Raw genomic sequence first — 12473 nt, 5'->3', positions numbered from 1 at the left:
TGGGCACAATTACTACACAGAGGTCATTGAGCAGGAGTAAATGTAAGTGTACAGCTTGTTTCTGGTCTCTTTACAAATTCACAACCTAAAGAACGACCCAGGTGGGACTCGAACCCACAATCCCCAGCTCCGGAGGCTGATGCCTTATCCATAAGGCCACTGAGCCACAGGAATGCTTCCCGGAAGCATCAAATTTGAGCAAGTTGAACAAATGAAATCATTAAAAACCCCACATTTGTTGCAACTAATTTGTGTAGATGTGTGTGTTAAGAACCTTCATGTTGTTCCCATTGGTGGTCTAGCATGGTCCAACTGATGAAGTACTTCAGCTTGTTTGTGAGTTAAGAGAATTTTGACCCATTCATAACTCACTAAGCAAATTTCTTAAATTAAAGTTCATGTGCAGTTCTACCTCAACTACAAAAGTGTCTAAATTTCCTTTGAAAAAGAAAATCACTGACACAATAGTTCTAGGTACGCCAGCAGCACCTTTTTAAATATTTAAACGCATACAGTGTTTGATTTTATTTCAGGGTTTAGAAAGACAGAGACAGTCATTTTGACCGTTTTCAAACGTTAATATATAATAACTGGAGTATTTGCCTAGTGCAACACAAAAGTTCTTGTTTCACACAACAATAATGTATTTCCATTTTTCTGACTGTTTAGAGAGTGTTGTTCTTTACATTTTGATTCTAAATTGAAGGACTTGATTACTGTTTTCATATGACAATTTGACTTAATTCATTCAAGCTGTGGTAGAAATTGCTCAACAATGGTCTTGAGCCTGATTATGTGTTACATTACATTTATTTCACAGTTAATCAGTACCAGATATAAATTTTAGAGTAGCCTTCCAAACTTTGATTATATCAAGTTGTATTTAGATATTGCCTTCATGCTGGGAGCGTTCAAGTTGATCTTACACTTAATTGGGCACAATTACTACACAGAGGTCATTGAGCAGGAGTAAATGTAAGTGTTCAGCTTGTTTCTGGTCTCTTTACAAATTCAGAACCTAAAGAACGACCCAGGTGGGACTCGAACCCACAATCTCCAGCTCCGGAGGCTGATGCCTTATCCATTAGGCCACTGGGCCACAGGAATGCTTCCCGAAGCATCAAATTTGAGCAAGTTGAACAACTGAAATCATTGAAAACCCACATTTGTTGCAACTAATTTGTGTAGATGTGTGTGTTAAGAACCTTCATGTTGTTCCCATTGGTGGTCTAGAATGGTCCAACGAATGAAGTACTTCAGCTTGTTTGTGAGTTAAGAGAATTTTGACCCATTCATAACTCACTAAGCAGATTTTTTAAATTAAAGTTCATGTGCAGTTCTACCTCAACTACAAAAGTGTCTAAATTTCCTTTGAAAAAAAAATCATTGACACAATGGTTTTATGTACGCCAGCAGCACCCTTTAAAATATTTAAAAGCGTACAGTGTTTGATTTTATTCCAGGGTTTAGAAAGACAGAGACAGTCATTTTGACCGTTTTCAAACATTAATATATAATAACTGGAGTATTTGCCTAGTGCAACACAAAAGTTCTTGTTTCACACAACAATAATGTATTTCCATTTTTCTGACTGTTTAGAGAGTGTTGTTCTTTACATTTTGATTCTAAATTGAAGGACTTGATTACTGTTTTCATATGACAATTTGACTTAATTCATTCAAGCTGTGGTAGAAATTACTCAACAATGGTCTTGAGCATGATTATGTGTTACATTACATTTATTTCACAGTTAATCAGTACCAGATATACATTTTAGAGTAGCCTTCCAAACTTTAATTATATCAAGTTGTATTTAGATATTGCCTTCCTTCTGGGAGCGTTCAAGTTGATCTTACACTTAATTGGGCTCAATTACTACACAGAGGTCATTGAGCAGGAGTAAATGTAAGTGTTCAGCTTGTTTCTGGTCTCTTTACAAATTCAGAACCTAAAGAACAACCCAGGTGGGACTCAAACCCACAATCCCCAGCTCCGGAGGCTGATGCCTTATCCATTAGGCCACTGGGTCACAGGAATGCTTCCCGAAGCATCTAATGTGAGCAAGTTGAACGACTGAAATCATTGAAAACCCACATTTGTCGCAACTAATTTGTGTAGATGTGTGTGTTAAGAACCTTCATGTTGTTCCCATTGGTGGTCTAGCATGGTCCAACTGATGAAGTACTTCAGCTTGTTTGTGAGTTAAGAGAATTTTGACCCATTCATAACTCACTAAGCAAATTTCTTAAATTAAAGTTCATGTGCAGTTCTACCTCAACTACAAAAGTGTCTAAATTTCCTTTGAAAAAGAAAATCACTGACACAATAGTTCTAGGTACGCCAGCAGCACCTTTTTAAATATTTAAACGCATACAGTGTTTGATTTTATTCCAGGGTTTAGAAAGACAGAGACAGTCATTTTGACCGTTTTCAAACGTTAATATATAATAACTGGAGTATTTGCCTAGTGCAACACAAAAGTTCTTGTTTCACACAACAATAATGTATTTCCATTTTTCTGACTGTTTAGAGAGTGTTGTTCTTTACATTTTGATTCTAAATTGAAGGACTTGATTACTGTTTTCATATGACAATTTGACTTAATTCATTCAAGCTGTGGTAGAAATTACTCAACAATGGTCTTGAGCCTGATTATGTGTTACATTACATCTATTTCACAGTTAATCAGTACCAGATATAAATTTTAGAGTAGCCTTCCAAACTTTGATTATATCAAGTTGTATTTAGATATTGCCTTCATGCTGGGAGCGTTCAAGTTGATCTTACACTTAATTGGGCACAATTACTACACAGAGGTCATTGAGCAGGAGTAAATTTAAGTGGACAGCTTGTTTCTGGTCTCTTTACAAATTCAGAACCTAAAGAACGACCCAGGTGGGATTCAAACCCACAATCCCCAGCTCCGGAGGCTGATGCCTTGTACATTAGGCCACTGGGCCACAGGAATACTTCCCGAAGCATCAAATTTGAGCAAGTTGAACAACTGAAATCATTGAAAACCCACATTTGTTGCAACTAATTTGTGTAGATGTGTGTGTTAAGAACCTTCATGTTGTTCCCATTGGTGGTCTAGAATGGTCCAACGAATGAAGTACTTCAGCTTGTTTGTGAGTTAAGAGAATTTTGACCCATTCATAACTCACTAAGCAGATTTTTTAAATTAAAGTTCATGTGCAGTTCTACCTCAACTACAAAAGTGTCTAAATTTCCTTTGAAAAAAAAATCACTGACACAATGGTTTTATGTACGCCAGCAGCACCCTTTAAAATATTTAAACGCGTACAGTGTTTGATTTTATTCCAGGGTTTACAAAGACAGAGACAGTCATTTTGACCGTTTTCAGACGTTAATATATAATAACTGAAGTATTTGCCTAGTGCAACACAAAAGTTCTTATTTCACACAGCAATAATGTATTTCCATTTTTCTGACTGTTTAGAGAGTGTTGTTCTTTACAATTTGATTCTAAATTGAAGGGCTTGCTTATTGTTTTCATACGACAATTTGACTTAATTCATTCAAGCTGTGGTAGAAATTACTCAACAACGGTCTTGAGCCTGATTATGTGTTACATAACATTTATTTCACAGTTAATCAGTACCAGATATACATTTTAGAGTAGCCTTCCAAACTTTGATTATATCAAGTTGTATTTAGATATTGCCTTCAGGGTGGGAGCATTCAAGGGGATCTTACACTTAATTGGGCACAATTACTACACAGAAGTCATTCAGCAGGATTAAATTTAAGGGAACAGCTTGTTTCTGGTCTCTTTACAAATTCAGAACCTAAAGAATGACCCAGGTGGGACTCGAACCCACAATCCCCAGCTCCGGAGGCTGATGCCTTATCCATTAGGCCACTGGGCCACAAGAAGGTTTTCCAAAGCATCAAATTTGAGCAAGTTGAACGACTGAAATCATTGAAAACCCACATTTGTTGCAACTAATTTGTGTAGATGTGTGTGTTAAGAACCTTCATGTTGTTCCCATTGGTGGTCTAGAATGGTCCAACAAATGAAGTACTTCAGCTTGTTTGTGAGTTAAGAGAATTTTGACCCATTCATAACTCACTAAGAAAACTTCTTAAATTAAAGTTCATGTGCAGTTTTATCTCAACTACAAAAGTGTCTAAATTTCCTTTGAAAAAAAAATCACTGACACAATGGTCCTATGTACGCCAGCAGCACCCTTTAAAATATGTAAACGCGTACAGTGTTTGATTTTATTCCAGGGTTTAGAAAGACAGAGACAGTCATTTTGACCGTTTTCAAACGTTAATATATAATAACTGGAGTATTTGCCTAGTGCAACACAAAAGTTCTTGTTTCACACAACAATAATGTATTTCCATTTTTCTGACTGTTTAGAGAGTGTTGTTCTTTACATTTTGATTCTAAATTGAAGGACTTGATTACTGTTTTCATATGACAATTTGACTTAATTCATTCAAGCTGTGGTAGAAATTACTCAACAATGGTCTTGAGCCTGATTATGTGTTACATTACATTTATTTCATAGTTAATCAGTACCAGATATACATTTTAGAGTAGCCTTCCAAACTTTGATTATATCAAGTTGTATTTAGATATTGCCTTCACGCTGGGAGCGTTCAAGTTGATCTTACACTTAATTGGGCACAATTACTACACAGAGGTCATTGAGCAGGAGTAAATTTAAGTGTACAGCTTGTTTCTGGTCTCTTTACAAATTCACAACCTAAAGAAAGACCCAGGTGGGACTCGAACCCACAATCCCCAGCTCCGGAGGCTGATGCCTTATCCATTAGGCCACTGGGCCACAGGAATGCTTCCCGAAGCATCAAATTTGAGCAAGTTGAACAAATGAAATCATTAAAAACCCACATTTGTTGCAACTAATTTGTGTAGATGTGTGTGTTAAGAACCTTCATGTTGTTCCCATTGGTGGTCTAGAATGGTCCAACGAATGAAGTACTTCAGCTTGTTTGTGAGTTAAGAGAATTTTGACCCATTCATAACTCACTAAGAAAACTTCTTAAATTAAAGTTCATGTGCAGTTTTATCTCAACTACAAAAGTGTCTAAATTTCCTTTGAAAAAAAAATCACTGACACAATGGTCCTATGTACACCAGCAGCACCCTTTAAAATATTTAAACGCGTACAGTGTTTGATTTTATTCCAGGGTTTAGAAAGACAGAGACAGTCATTTTGACCGTTTTCAAACATTAATATGTAATAACTGGAGTATTTTCCTAGTGCAACACAAAAGTTCTTGTTTCACACAACAATAATGTATTTCCATTTTTCTGACTGTTTAGAGAGTGTTGTTCTTTACATTTTGATTCTAAATTGAAGGACTTGATTACTGTTTTCATATGACAATTTGACTTAGTTCATTCAAGCTGTGGTAGAAATTACTCAACAATGGTCTTGAGCCTGATTATGTGTTACATTACATTTATTTCACAGTTAATCAGTACCAGATATACATTTTAGAGTAGCCTTCCAAACTTTAATTATATCAAGTTGTATTTAGATATTGCCTTCATGCTGGGAGCGTTCAAGTTGATCTTACACTTAATTGGGCACAATTACTACACAGAGGTCATTGAGCAGGAGTAAATTTAAGTGTACAGCTTGTTTCTGGTCTCTTTACAAATTCACAACCTAAAGAAAGACCCAGGTGGGACTCGAACCCACAATCCCCAGCTCCGGAGGCTGATGCCTTATCCATTAGGCCACTGGGCCACAGGAATGCTTCCCAAAGCATCAAATTTGAGCAAGTTGAACAAATGAAAACATTGAAACCCCACATTTGTTGCAACTAATTTGTGTAGATGTGTGTGTTAAGAACCTTCATGTTGTTCCCATTGGTGGTCTAGAATGGTCCAACGAATGAAGTACTTCAGCTTGTTTGTGAGTTAAGAGAATTTTGACCCATTCATAACTCACTAAGCAGATTTTTTAAATTAAAGTTCATGTGCAGTTCTACCTCAACTACAAAAGTGTCTAAATTTCCTTTGAAAAAAAAATCATTGACACAATGGTTTTATGTACGCCAGCAGCACCCTTTAAAATATTTAAACGCGTACAGTGTTTGATTTTATTCCAGGGTTTACAAAGACAGAGACAGTCATTTTGACCGTTTTCAGACGTTAATATATAATAACTGAAGTATTTGCCTAGTGCAACACAAAAGTTCTTATTTCACACAACAATAATGTATTTCCATTTTTCTGACTGTTTAGAAAGTGGTGTTCTTTACATTTTGATTCTAAATTGAAGGACTTGATTACTGTTTTCATATGACAATTTGACTTAATTCATTCAAGCTGTGGTAGAAATTACTCAACAATGGTCTTGAGCATGATTATGTGTTACATTACATTTATTTCACAGTTAATCAGTACCAGATATACATTTTAGAGTAGCCTTCCAAACTTTAATTATATCAAGTTGTATTTAGATATTGCCTTCATTCTGGGAGCGTTCAAGTTGATCTTACACTTAATTGGGCACAATTACTACACAGAGGTCATTGAGCAGGAGTAAATGTAAGTGTTCAGCTTGTTTCTGGTCTCTTTACAAATTCAGAACCTAAAGAACGACCCAGGTGGGACTCAAACCCACAATCCCCAGCTCTGGAGGCTGATGCCTTATCCATTAGGCCACTGGGTCATAGGAATGCTTCCCGCAGCATCTAATTTGAGCAAGTTGAACGACTGAAATCATTGAAAACCCACATTTGTTGCAACTAATTTGTGTAGATGTGTGTGTTAAGAACCTTCATGTTGTTCCCATTGGTGGTCTAGCATGGTCCAACTGATGAAGTACTTCAGCTTGTTTGTGAGTTAAGAGAATTTTGACCCATTCATAACTCACTAAGAAAACTTCTTAAATTAAAGTTCATGTGCAGTTTTATCTCAACTACAAAAGTGTCTAAATTTCCTTTGAAAAAAAAATCACTGACACAATGGTCCTATGTACGCCAGCAGCACCCTTTAAAATATTTAAACGCGTACAGTGTTTGATTTTATTCCAGGGTTTAGAAAGACAGAGACAGTCATTTTGACCGTTTTCAAACGTTAATATATAATAACTGGAGTATTTGCCTAGTGCAACACAAAAGTTCTTGTTTCACACAACAATAATGTATTTCCATTTTTCTGACTGTTTAGAGAGTGTTGTTCTTTACATTTTGATTCTAAATTGAAGGACTTGATTACTGTTTTCATATGACAATTTGACTTAATTCAGTCAAGCTGTGGTAGAAATTACTCAACAATGGTCTTGAGCCTGATTATGTGTTACATTACATTTATTTCATAGTTAATCAGTACCAGATATACATTTTAGAGTAGCCTTCCAAACTTTGATTATATCAAGTTGTATTTAGATATTGCCTTCATGCTGGGAGCGTTCAAGTTGATCTTACACTTAATTGGGCACAATTACTACACAGAGGTCATTGAGCAGGAGTAAATTTAAGTGTACAGCTTGTTTCTGGTCTCTTTACAAATTCACAACCTAAAGAAAGACCCAGGTGGGACTCGAACCCACAATCCCCAGCTCCGGAGGCTGATGCCTTATCCATTAGGCCACTGGGCCACAGGAATGCTTCCCGAAGCATCAAATTTGAGCAAGTTGAACAAATGAAATCATTAAAAACCCACATTTGTTGCAACTAATTTGTGTAGATGTGTGTGTTAAGAACCTTCATGTTGTTCCCATTGGTGGTCTAGAATGGTCCAACGAATGAAGTACTTCAGCTTGTTTGTGAGTTAAGAGAATTTTGACCCATTCATAACTCACTAAGAAAACTTCTTAAATTAAAGTTCATGTGCAGTTTTATCTCAACTACAAAAGTGTCTAAATTTCCTTTGAAAAAAAAATCACTGACACAATGGTCCTATGTACACCAGCAGCACCCTTTAAAATATTTAAACGCGTACAGTGTTTGATTTTATTCCAGGGTTTAGAAAGACAGAGACAGTCATTTTGACCGTTTTCAAACATTAATATGTAATAACTGGAGTATTTTCCTAGTGCAACACAAAAGTTCTTGTTTCACACAACAATAATGTATTTCCATTTTTCTGACTGTTTAGAGAGTGTTGTTCTTTACATTTTGATTCTAAATTGAAGGACTTGATTACTGTTTTCATATGACAATTTGACTTAGTTCATTCAAGCTGTGGTAGAAATTACTCAACAATGGTCTTGAGCCTGATTATGTGTTACATTACATTTATTTCACAGTTAATCAGTACCAGATATACATTTTAGAGTAGCCTTCCAAACTTTAATTATATCAAGTTGTATTTAGATATTGCCTTCATGCTGGGAGCGTTCAAGTTGATCTTACACTTAATTGGGCACAATTACTACACAGAGGTCATTGAGCAGGAGTAAATTTAAGTGTACAGCTTGTTTCTGGTCTCTTTACAAATTCACAACCTAAAGAAAGACCCAGGTGGGACTCGAACCCACAATCCCCAGCTCCGGAGGCTGATGCCTTATCCATTAGGCCACTGGGCCACAGGAATGCTTCCCAAAGCATCAAATTTGAGCAAGTTGAACAAATGAAAACATTGAAACCCCACATTTGTTGCAACTAATTTGTGTAGATGTGTGTGTTAAGAACCTTCATGTTGTTCCCATTGGTGGTCTAGAATGGTCCAACGAATGAAGTACTTCAGCTTGTTTGTGAGTTAAGAGAATTTTGACCCATTCATAACTCACTAAGCAGATTTTTTAAATTAAAGTTCATGTGCAGTTCTACCTCAACTACAAAAGTGTCTAAATTTCCTTTGAAAAAAAAATCATTGACACAATGGTTTTATGTACGCCAGCAGCACCCTTTAAAATATTTAAACGCGTACAGTGTTTGATTTTATTCCAGGGTTTACAAAGACAGAGACAGTCATTTTGACCGTTTTCAGACGTTAATATATAATAACTGAAGTATTTGCCTAGTGCAACACAAAAGTTCTTGTTTCACACAACAATAATGTATTTCCATTTTTCTGACTGTTTAGAGAGTGTTGTTCTTTACATTTTGATTCTAAATTGAAGGACTTGATTACTGTTTTCATATGACAATTTGACTTAGTTCATTCAAGCTGTGGTAGAAATTACTCAACAATGGTCTTTAGCCTGATTATGTGTTACATTACATTTATTTCACAGTTAATCAGTACCAGATATACATTTTAGAGTAGCCTTCCAAACTTTAATTATATCAAGTTGTATTTAGATATTGCCTTCATGCTGGGAGCGTTCAAGTTGATCTTACACTTAATTGGGCACAATTACTACACAGAGGTCATTGAGCAGGAGTAAATTTAAGTGTACAGCTTGTTTCTGGTCTCTTTACAAATTCACAACCTAAAGAACGACCCAGGTGGGACTTGAACCCACAATCCCCAGCTCCGGAGGCTGATGCCTTATCCATTAGGCCACTGGGTCATAGGAATGCTTCCCGAAGCATCAAATTTGAGCAAGTTGAACAAATGAAATCATTAAAAAACCCACATTTTTTGCAACTAATTTGTGTAGATGTGTGTGTTAAGAACCTTCATGTTGTTCCCATTGGTGGTCTAGAATGGTCCAACGAATGAAGTACTTCAGCTTGTTTGTGAGTTAAGAGAATTTTGACCCATTCATAACTCACTAAGAAAACTTCTTAAATTAAAGTTCATGTGCAGTTTTATCTCAACTACAAAAGTGTCTAAATTTCCTTTGAAAAAAAAATCATTGACACAATGGTTTTATGTACGCCAGCAGCACCCTTTAAAATATTTAAACGCGTACAGTGTTTGATTTTATTCCAGGGTTTACAAAGACAGAGACAGTCATTTTGACCGTTTTCAGACGTTAATATATAATAACTGAAGTATTTGCCTAGTGCAACACAAAAGTTCTTATTTCACACAACAATAATGTATTTCCATTTTTCTGACTGTTTAGAAAGTGGTGTTCTTTACATTTTGATTCTAAATTGAAGGACTTGATTACTGTTTTCATATGACAATTTGACTTAATTCATTCAAGCTGTGGTAGAAATTACTCAACAATGGTCTTGAGCATGATTATGTGTTACATTACATTTATTTCACAGTTAATCAGTACCAGATATACATTTTAGAGTAGCCTTCCAAACTTTAATTATATCAAGTTGTATTTAGATATTGCCTTCATTCTGGGAGCGTTCAAGTTGATCTTACACTTAATTGGGCACAATTACTACACAGAGGTCATTGAGCAGGAGTAAATGTAAGTGTTCAGCTTGTTTCTGGTCTCTTTACAAATTCAGAACCTAAAGAACGACCCAGGTGGGACTCAAACCCACAATCCCCAGCTCTGGAGGCTGATGCCTTATCCATTAGGCCACTGGGTCATAGGAATGCTTCCCGCAGCATCTAATTTGAGCAAGTTGAACGACTGAAATCATTGAAAACCCACATTTGTTGCAACTAATTTGTGTAGATGTGTGTGTTAAGAACCTTCATGTTGTTCCCATTGGTGGTCTAGCATGGTCCAACTGATGAAGTACTTCAGCTTGTTTGTGAGTTAAGAGAATTTTGACCCATTCATAACTCACTAAGCAAATTTCTTAAATTAAAGTTCATGTGCAGTTCTACCTCAACTACAAAAGTGTCTAAATTTCCTTTGAAAAAGAAAATCACTGACACAATAGTTCTAGGTACGCCAGCAGCACCTTTTTAAATATTTAAACGCATACAGTGTTTGATTTTATTCCAGGGTTTAGAAAGACAGAGACAGTCATTTTGACCGTTTTCAAACGTTAATATATAATAACTGGAGTATTTGCCTAGTGCAACACAAAAGTTCTTGTTTCACACAACAATAATGTATTTCCATTTTTCTGACTGTTTAGAGAGTGTTGTTCTTTACATTTTGATTCTAAATTGAAGGACTTGATTACTGTTTTCTTAAGACAATTTGACTTAATTCATTCAAGCTGTGGTAGAAATTACTCAACAATGATCTTGAGCCTGATTATGTGTTACATTACATTTATTTCACAGTTAATCAGTACCAGATATAAATTTTAGAGTAGCCTTCCAAACTTTGATTATATCAAGTTGTATTTAGATATTGCCTTCAGGCTGGGAGCATTCAAGGGGATCTTACACTTAATTGGGCACAATTACTACACAGAAGTCATTCAGCAGGATTAAATTTAAGGGAACAGCTTGTTTCTGGTCTCTTTACAAATTCACAACCTAAAGAAAGACCCAGGTGGGACTCGAACCCACAATCCCCAGCTCCGGAGGCTGATGCCTTATCCATTAGGCCACTGGGCCACAGGAATGCTTCCCGAAGCATCAAATTTGAGCAAGTTGAACAAATGAAATCATTAAAAACCCACATTTGTTGCAACTAATTTGTGTAGATGTGTGTGTTAAGAACCTTCATGTTGTTCCCATTGGTGGTCTAGAATGGTCCAACGAATGAAGTACTTCAGCTTGTTTGTGAGTTAAGAGAATTTTGACCCATTCATAACTCACTAAGAAAACTTCTTAAATTAAAGTTCATGTGCAGTTTTATCTCAACTACAAAAGTGTCTAAATTTCCTTTGAAAAAAAAATCACTGACACAATGGTCCTATGTACACCAGCAGCACCCTTTAAAATATTTAAACGCGTACAGTGTTTGATTTTATTCCAGGGTTTAGAAAGACAGAGACAGTCATTTTGACCGTTTTCAAACATTAATATGTAATAACTGGAGTATTTTCCTAGTGCAACACAAAAGTTCTTGTTTCACACAACAATAATGTATTTCCATTTTTCTGACTGTTTAGAGAGTGTTGTTCTTTACATTTTGATTCTAAATTGAAGGACTTGATTACTGTTTTCATATGACAATTTGACTTAGTTCATTCAAGCTGTGGTAGAAATTACTCAACAATGGTCTTGAGCCTGATTATGTGTTACATTACATTTATTTCACAGTTAATCAGTACCAGATATACATTTTAGAGTAGCCTTCCAAACTTTAATTATATCAAGTTGTATTTAGATATTGCCTTCATGCTGGGAGCGTTCAAGTTGATCTTACACTTAATTGGGCACAATTACTACACAGAGGTTATTGAGCAGGAGTAAATTTAAGTGTACAGCTTGTTTCTGGTCTCTTTACAAATTCACAACCTAAAGAAAGACCCAGGTGGGACTCGAACCCACAATCCCCAGCTCCGGAGGCTGATGCCTTATCCATTAGGGGGAAAACATTGAAACCCCACATTTGTTACAACTAATTTGTGTAGATGTGTGTGTTAAGAACCTTCATGTTGTTCCCATTGGTGGTCTAGAATGGTCCAACGAATGAAGTACTTCAGCTTGTTTGTGAGTTAAGAGAATTTTGACCCATTCATAACTCACTAAGCAGATTTTTTAAATTAAAGTTCATGTGCAGTTCTACCTCAACTACAAAAGTGTCTAA

General features: G+C 36.0%; 13 non-coding genes across 13 annotated transcripts; all 13 read right to left on the bottom strand.

Moving 5' to 3' along the window:
• Positions 1 to 93: 93 nt before the first annotated feature.
• trnar-ccg (transfer RNA arginine (anticodon CCG)) lies at positions 94 to 166 on the bottom strand. Its single transcript has one exon. It is a non-coding gene; the product is annotated as a tRNA-Arg (tRNA).
• An 860-nt stretch (positions 167 to 1026) lies between these two features.
• Positions 1027 to 1099, bottom strand: trnar-ccg (transfer RNA arginine (anticodon CCG)). The gene has a single exon. It is a non-coding gene; the product is annotated as a tRNA-Arg (tRNA).
• An 857-nt stretch (positions 1100 to 1956) lies between these two features.
• On the bottom strand, positions 1957 to 2029 carry trnar-ccg (transfer RNA arginine (anticodon CCG)). The gene has a single exon. It is a non-coding gene; the product is annotated as a tRNA-Arg (tRNA).
• An 858-nt stretch (positions 2030 to 2887) lies between these two features.
• trnar-ccg (transfer RNA arginine (anticodon CCG)) lies at positions 2888 to 2960 on the bottom strand. The gene has a single exon. It is a non-coding gene; the product is annotated as a tRNA-Arg (tRNA).
• An 857-nt stretch (positions 2961 to 3817) lies between these two features.
• trnar-ccg (transfer RNA arginine (anticodon CCG)) lies at positions 3818 to 3890 on the bottom strand. The gene has a single exon. It is a non-coding gene; the product is annotated as a tRNA-Arg (tRNA).
• Positions 3891 to 4747: 857 nt separating this feature from the next.
• Positions 4748 to 4820, bottom strand: trnar-ccg (transfer RNA arginine (anticodon CCG)). The gene has a single exon. It is a non-coding gene; the product is annotated as a tRNA-Arg (tRNA).
• An 857-nt stretch (positions 4821 to 5677) lies between these two features.
• Positions 5678 to 5750, bottom strand: trnar-ccg (transfer RNA arginine (anticodon CCG)). Its single transcript has one exon. It is a non-coding gene; the product is annotated as a tRNA-Arg (tRNA).
• Positions 5751 to 6607: 857 nt separating this feature from the next.
• On the bottom strand, positions 6608 to 6680 carry trnaw-cca (transfer RNA tryptophan (anticodon CCA)). Its single transcript has one exon. It is a non-coding gene; the product is annotated as a tRNA-Trp (tRNA).
• An 857-nt stretch (positions 6681 to 7537) lies between these two features.
• On the bottom strand, positions 7538 to 7610 carry trnar-ccg (transfer RNA arginine (anticodon CCG)). The gene has a single exon. It is a non-coding gene; the product is annotated as a tRNA-Arg (tRNA).
• An 857-nt stretch (positions 7611 to 8467) lies between these two features.
• On the bottom strand, positions 8468 to 8540 carry trnar-ccg (transfer RNA arginine (anticodon CCG)). Its single transcript has one exon. It is a non-coding gene; the product is annotated as a tRNA-Arg (tRNA).
• An 857-nt stretch (positions 8541 to 9397) lies between these two features.
• Positions 9398 to 9470, bottom strand: trnar-ccg (transfer RNA arginine (anticodon CCG)). Its single transcript has one exon. It is a non-coding gene; the product is annotated as a tRNA-Arg (tRNA).
• An 858-nt stretch (positions 9471 to 10328) lies between these two features.
• On the bottom strand, positions 10329 to 10401 carry trnaw-cca (transfer RNA tryptophan (anticodon CCA)). Its single transcript has one exon. It is a non-coding gene; the product is annotated as a tRNA-Trp (tRNA).
• Positions 10402 to 11259: 858 nt separating this feature from the next.
• On the bottom strand, positions 11260 to 11332 carry trnar-ccg (transfer RNA arginine (anticodon CCG)). The gene has a single exon. It is a non-coding gene; the product is annotated as a tRNA-Arg (tRNA).
• Positions 11333 to 12473: the final 1141 nt, after the last annotated feature.

This window comes from Salminus brasiliensis, chromosome 13 (genome assembly GCF_030463535.1).
Source record: "Salminus brasiliensis chromosome 13, fSalBra1.hap2, whole genome shotgun sequence".
NCBI classification, from domain to species: domain Eukaryota; kingdom Metazoa; phylum Chordata; class Actinopteri; order Characiformes; family Bryconidae; genus Salminus; species Salminus brasiliensis.
This window is presented reverse-complemented; position numbering and strand designations above follow the sequence as displayed.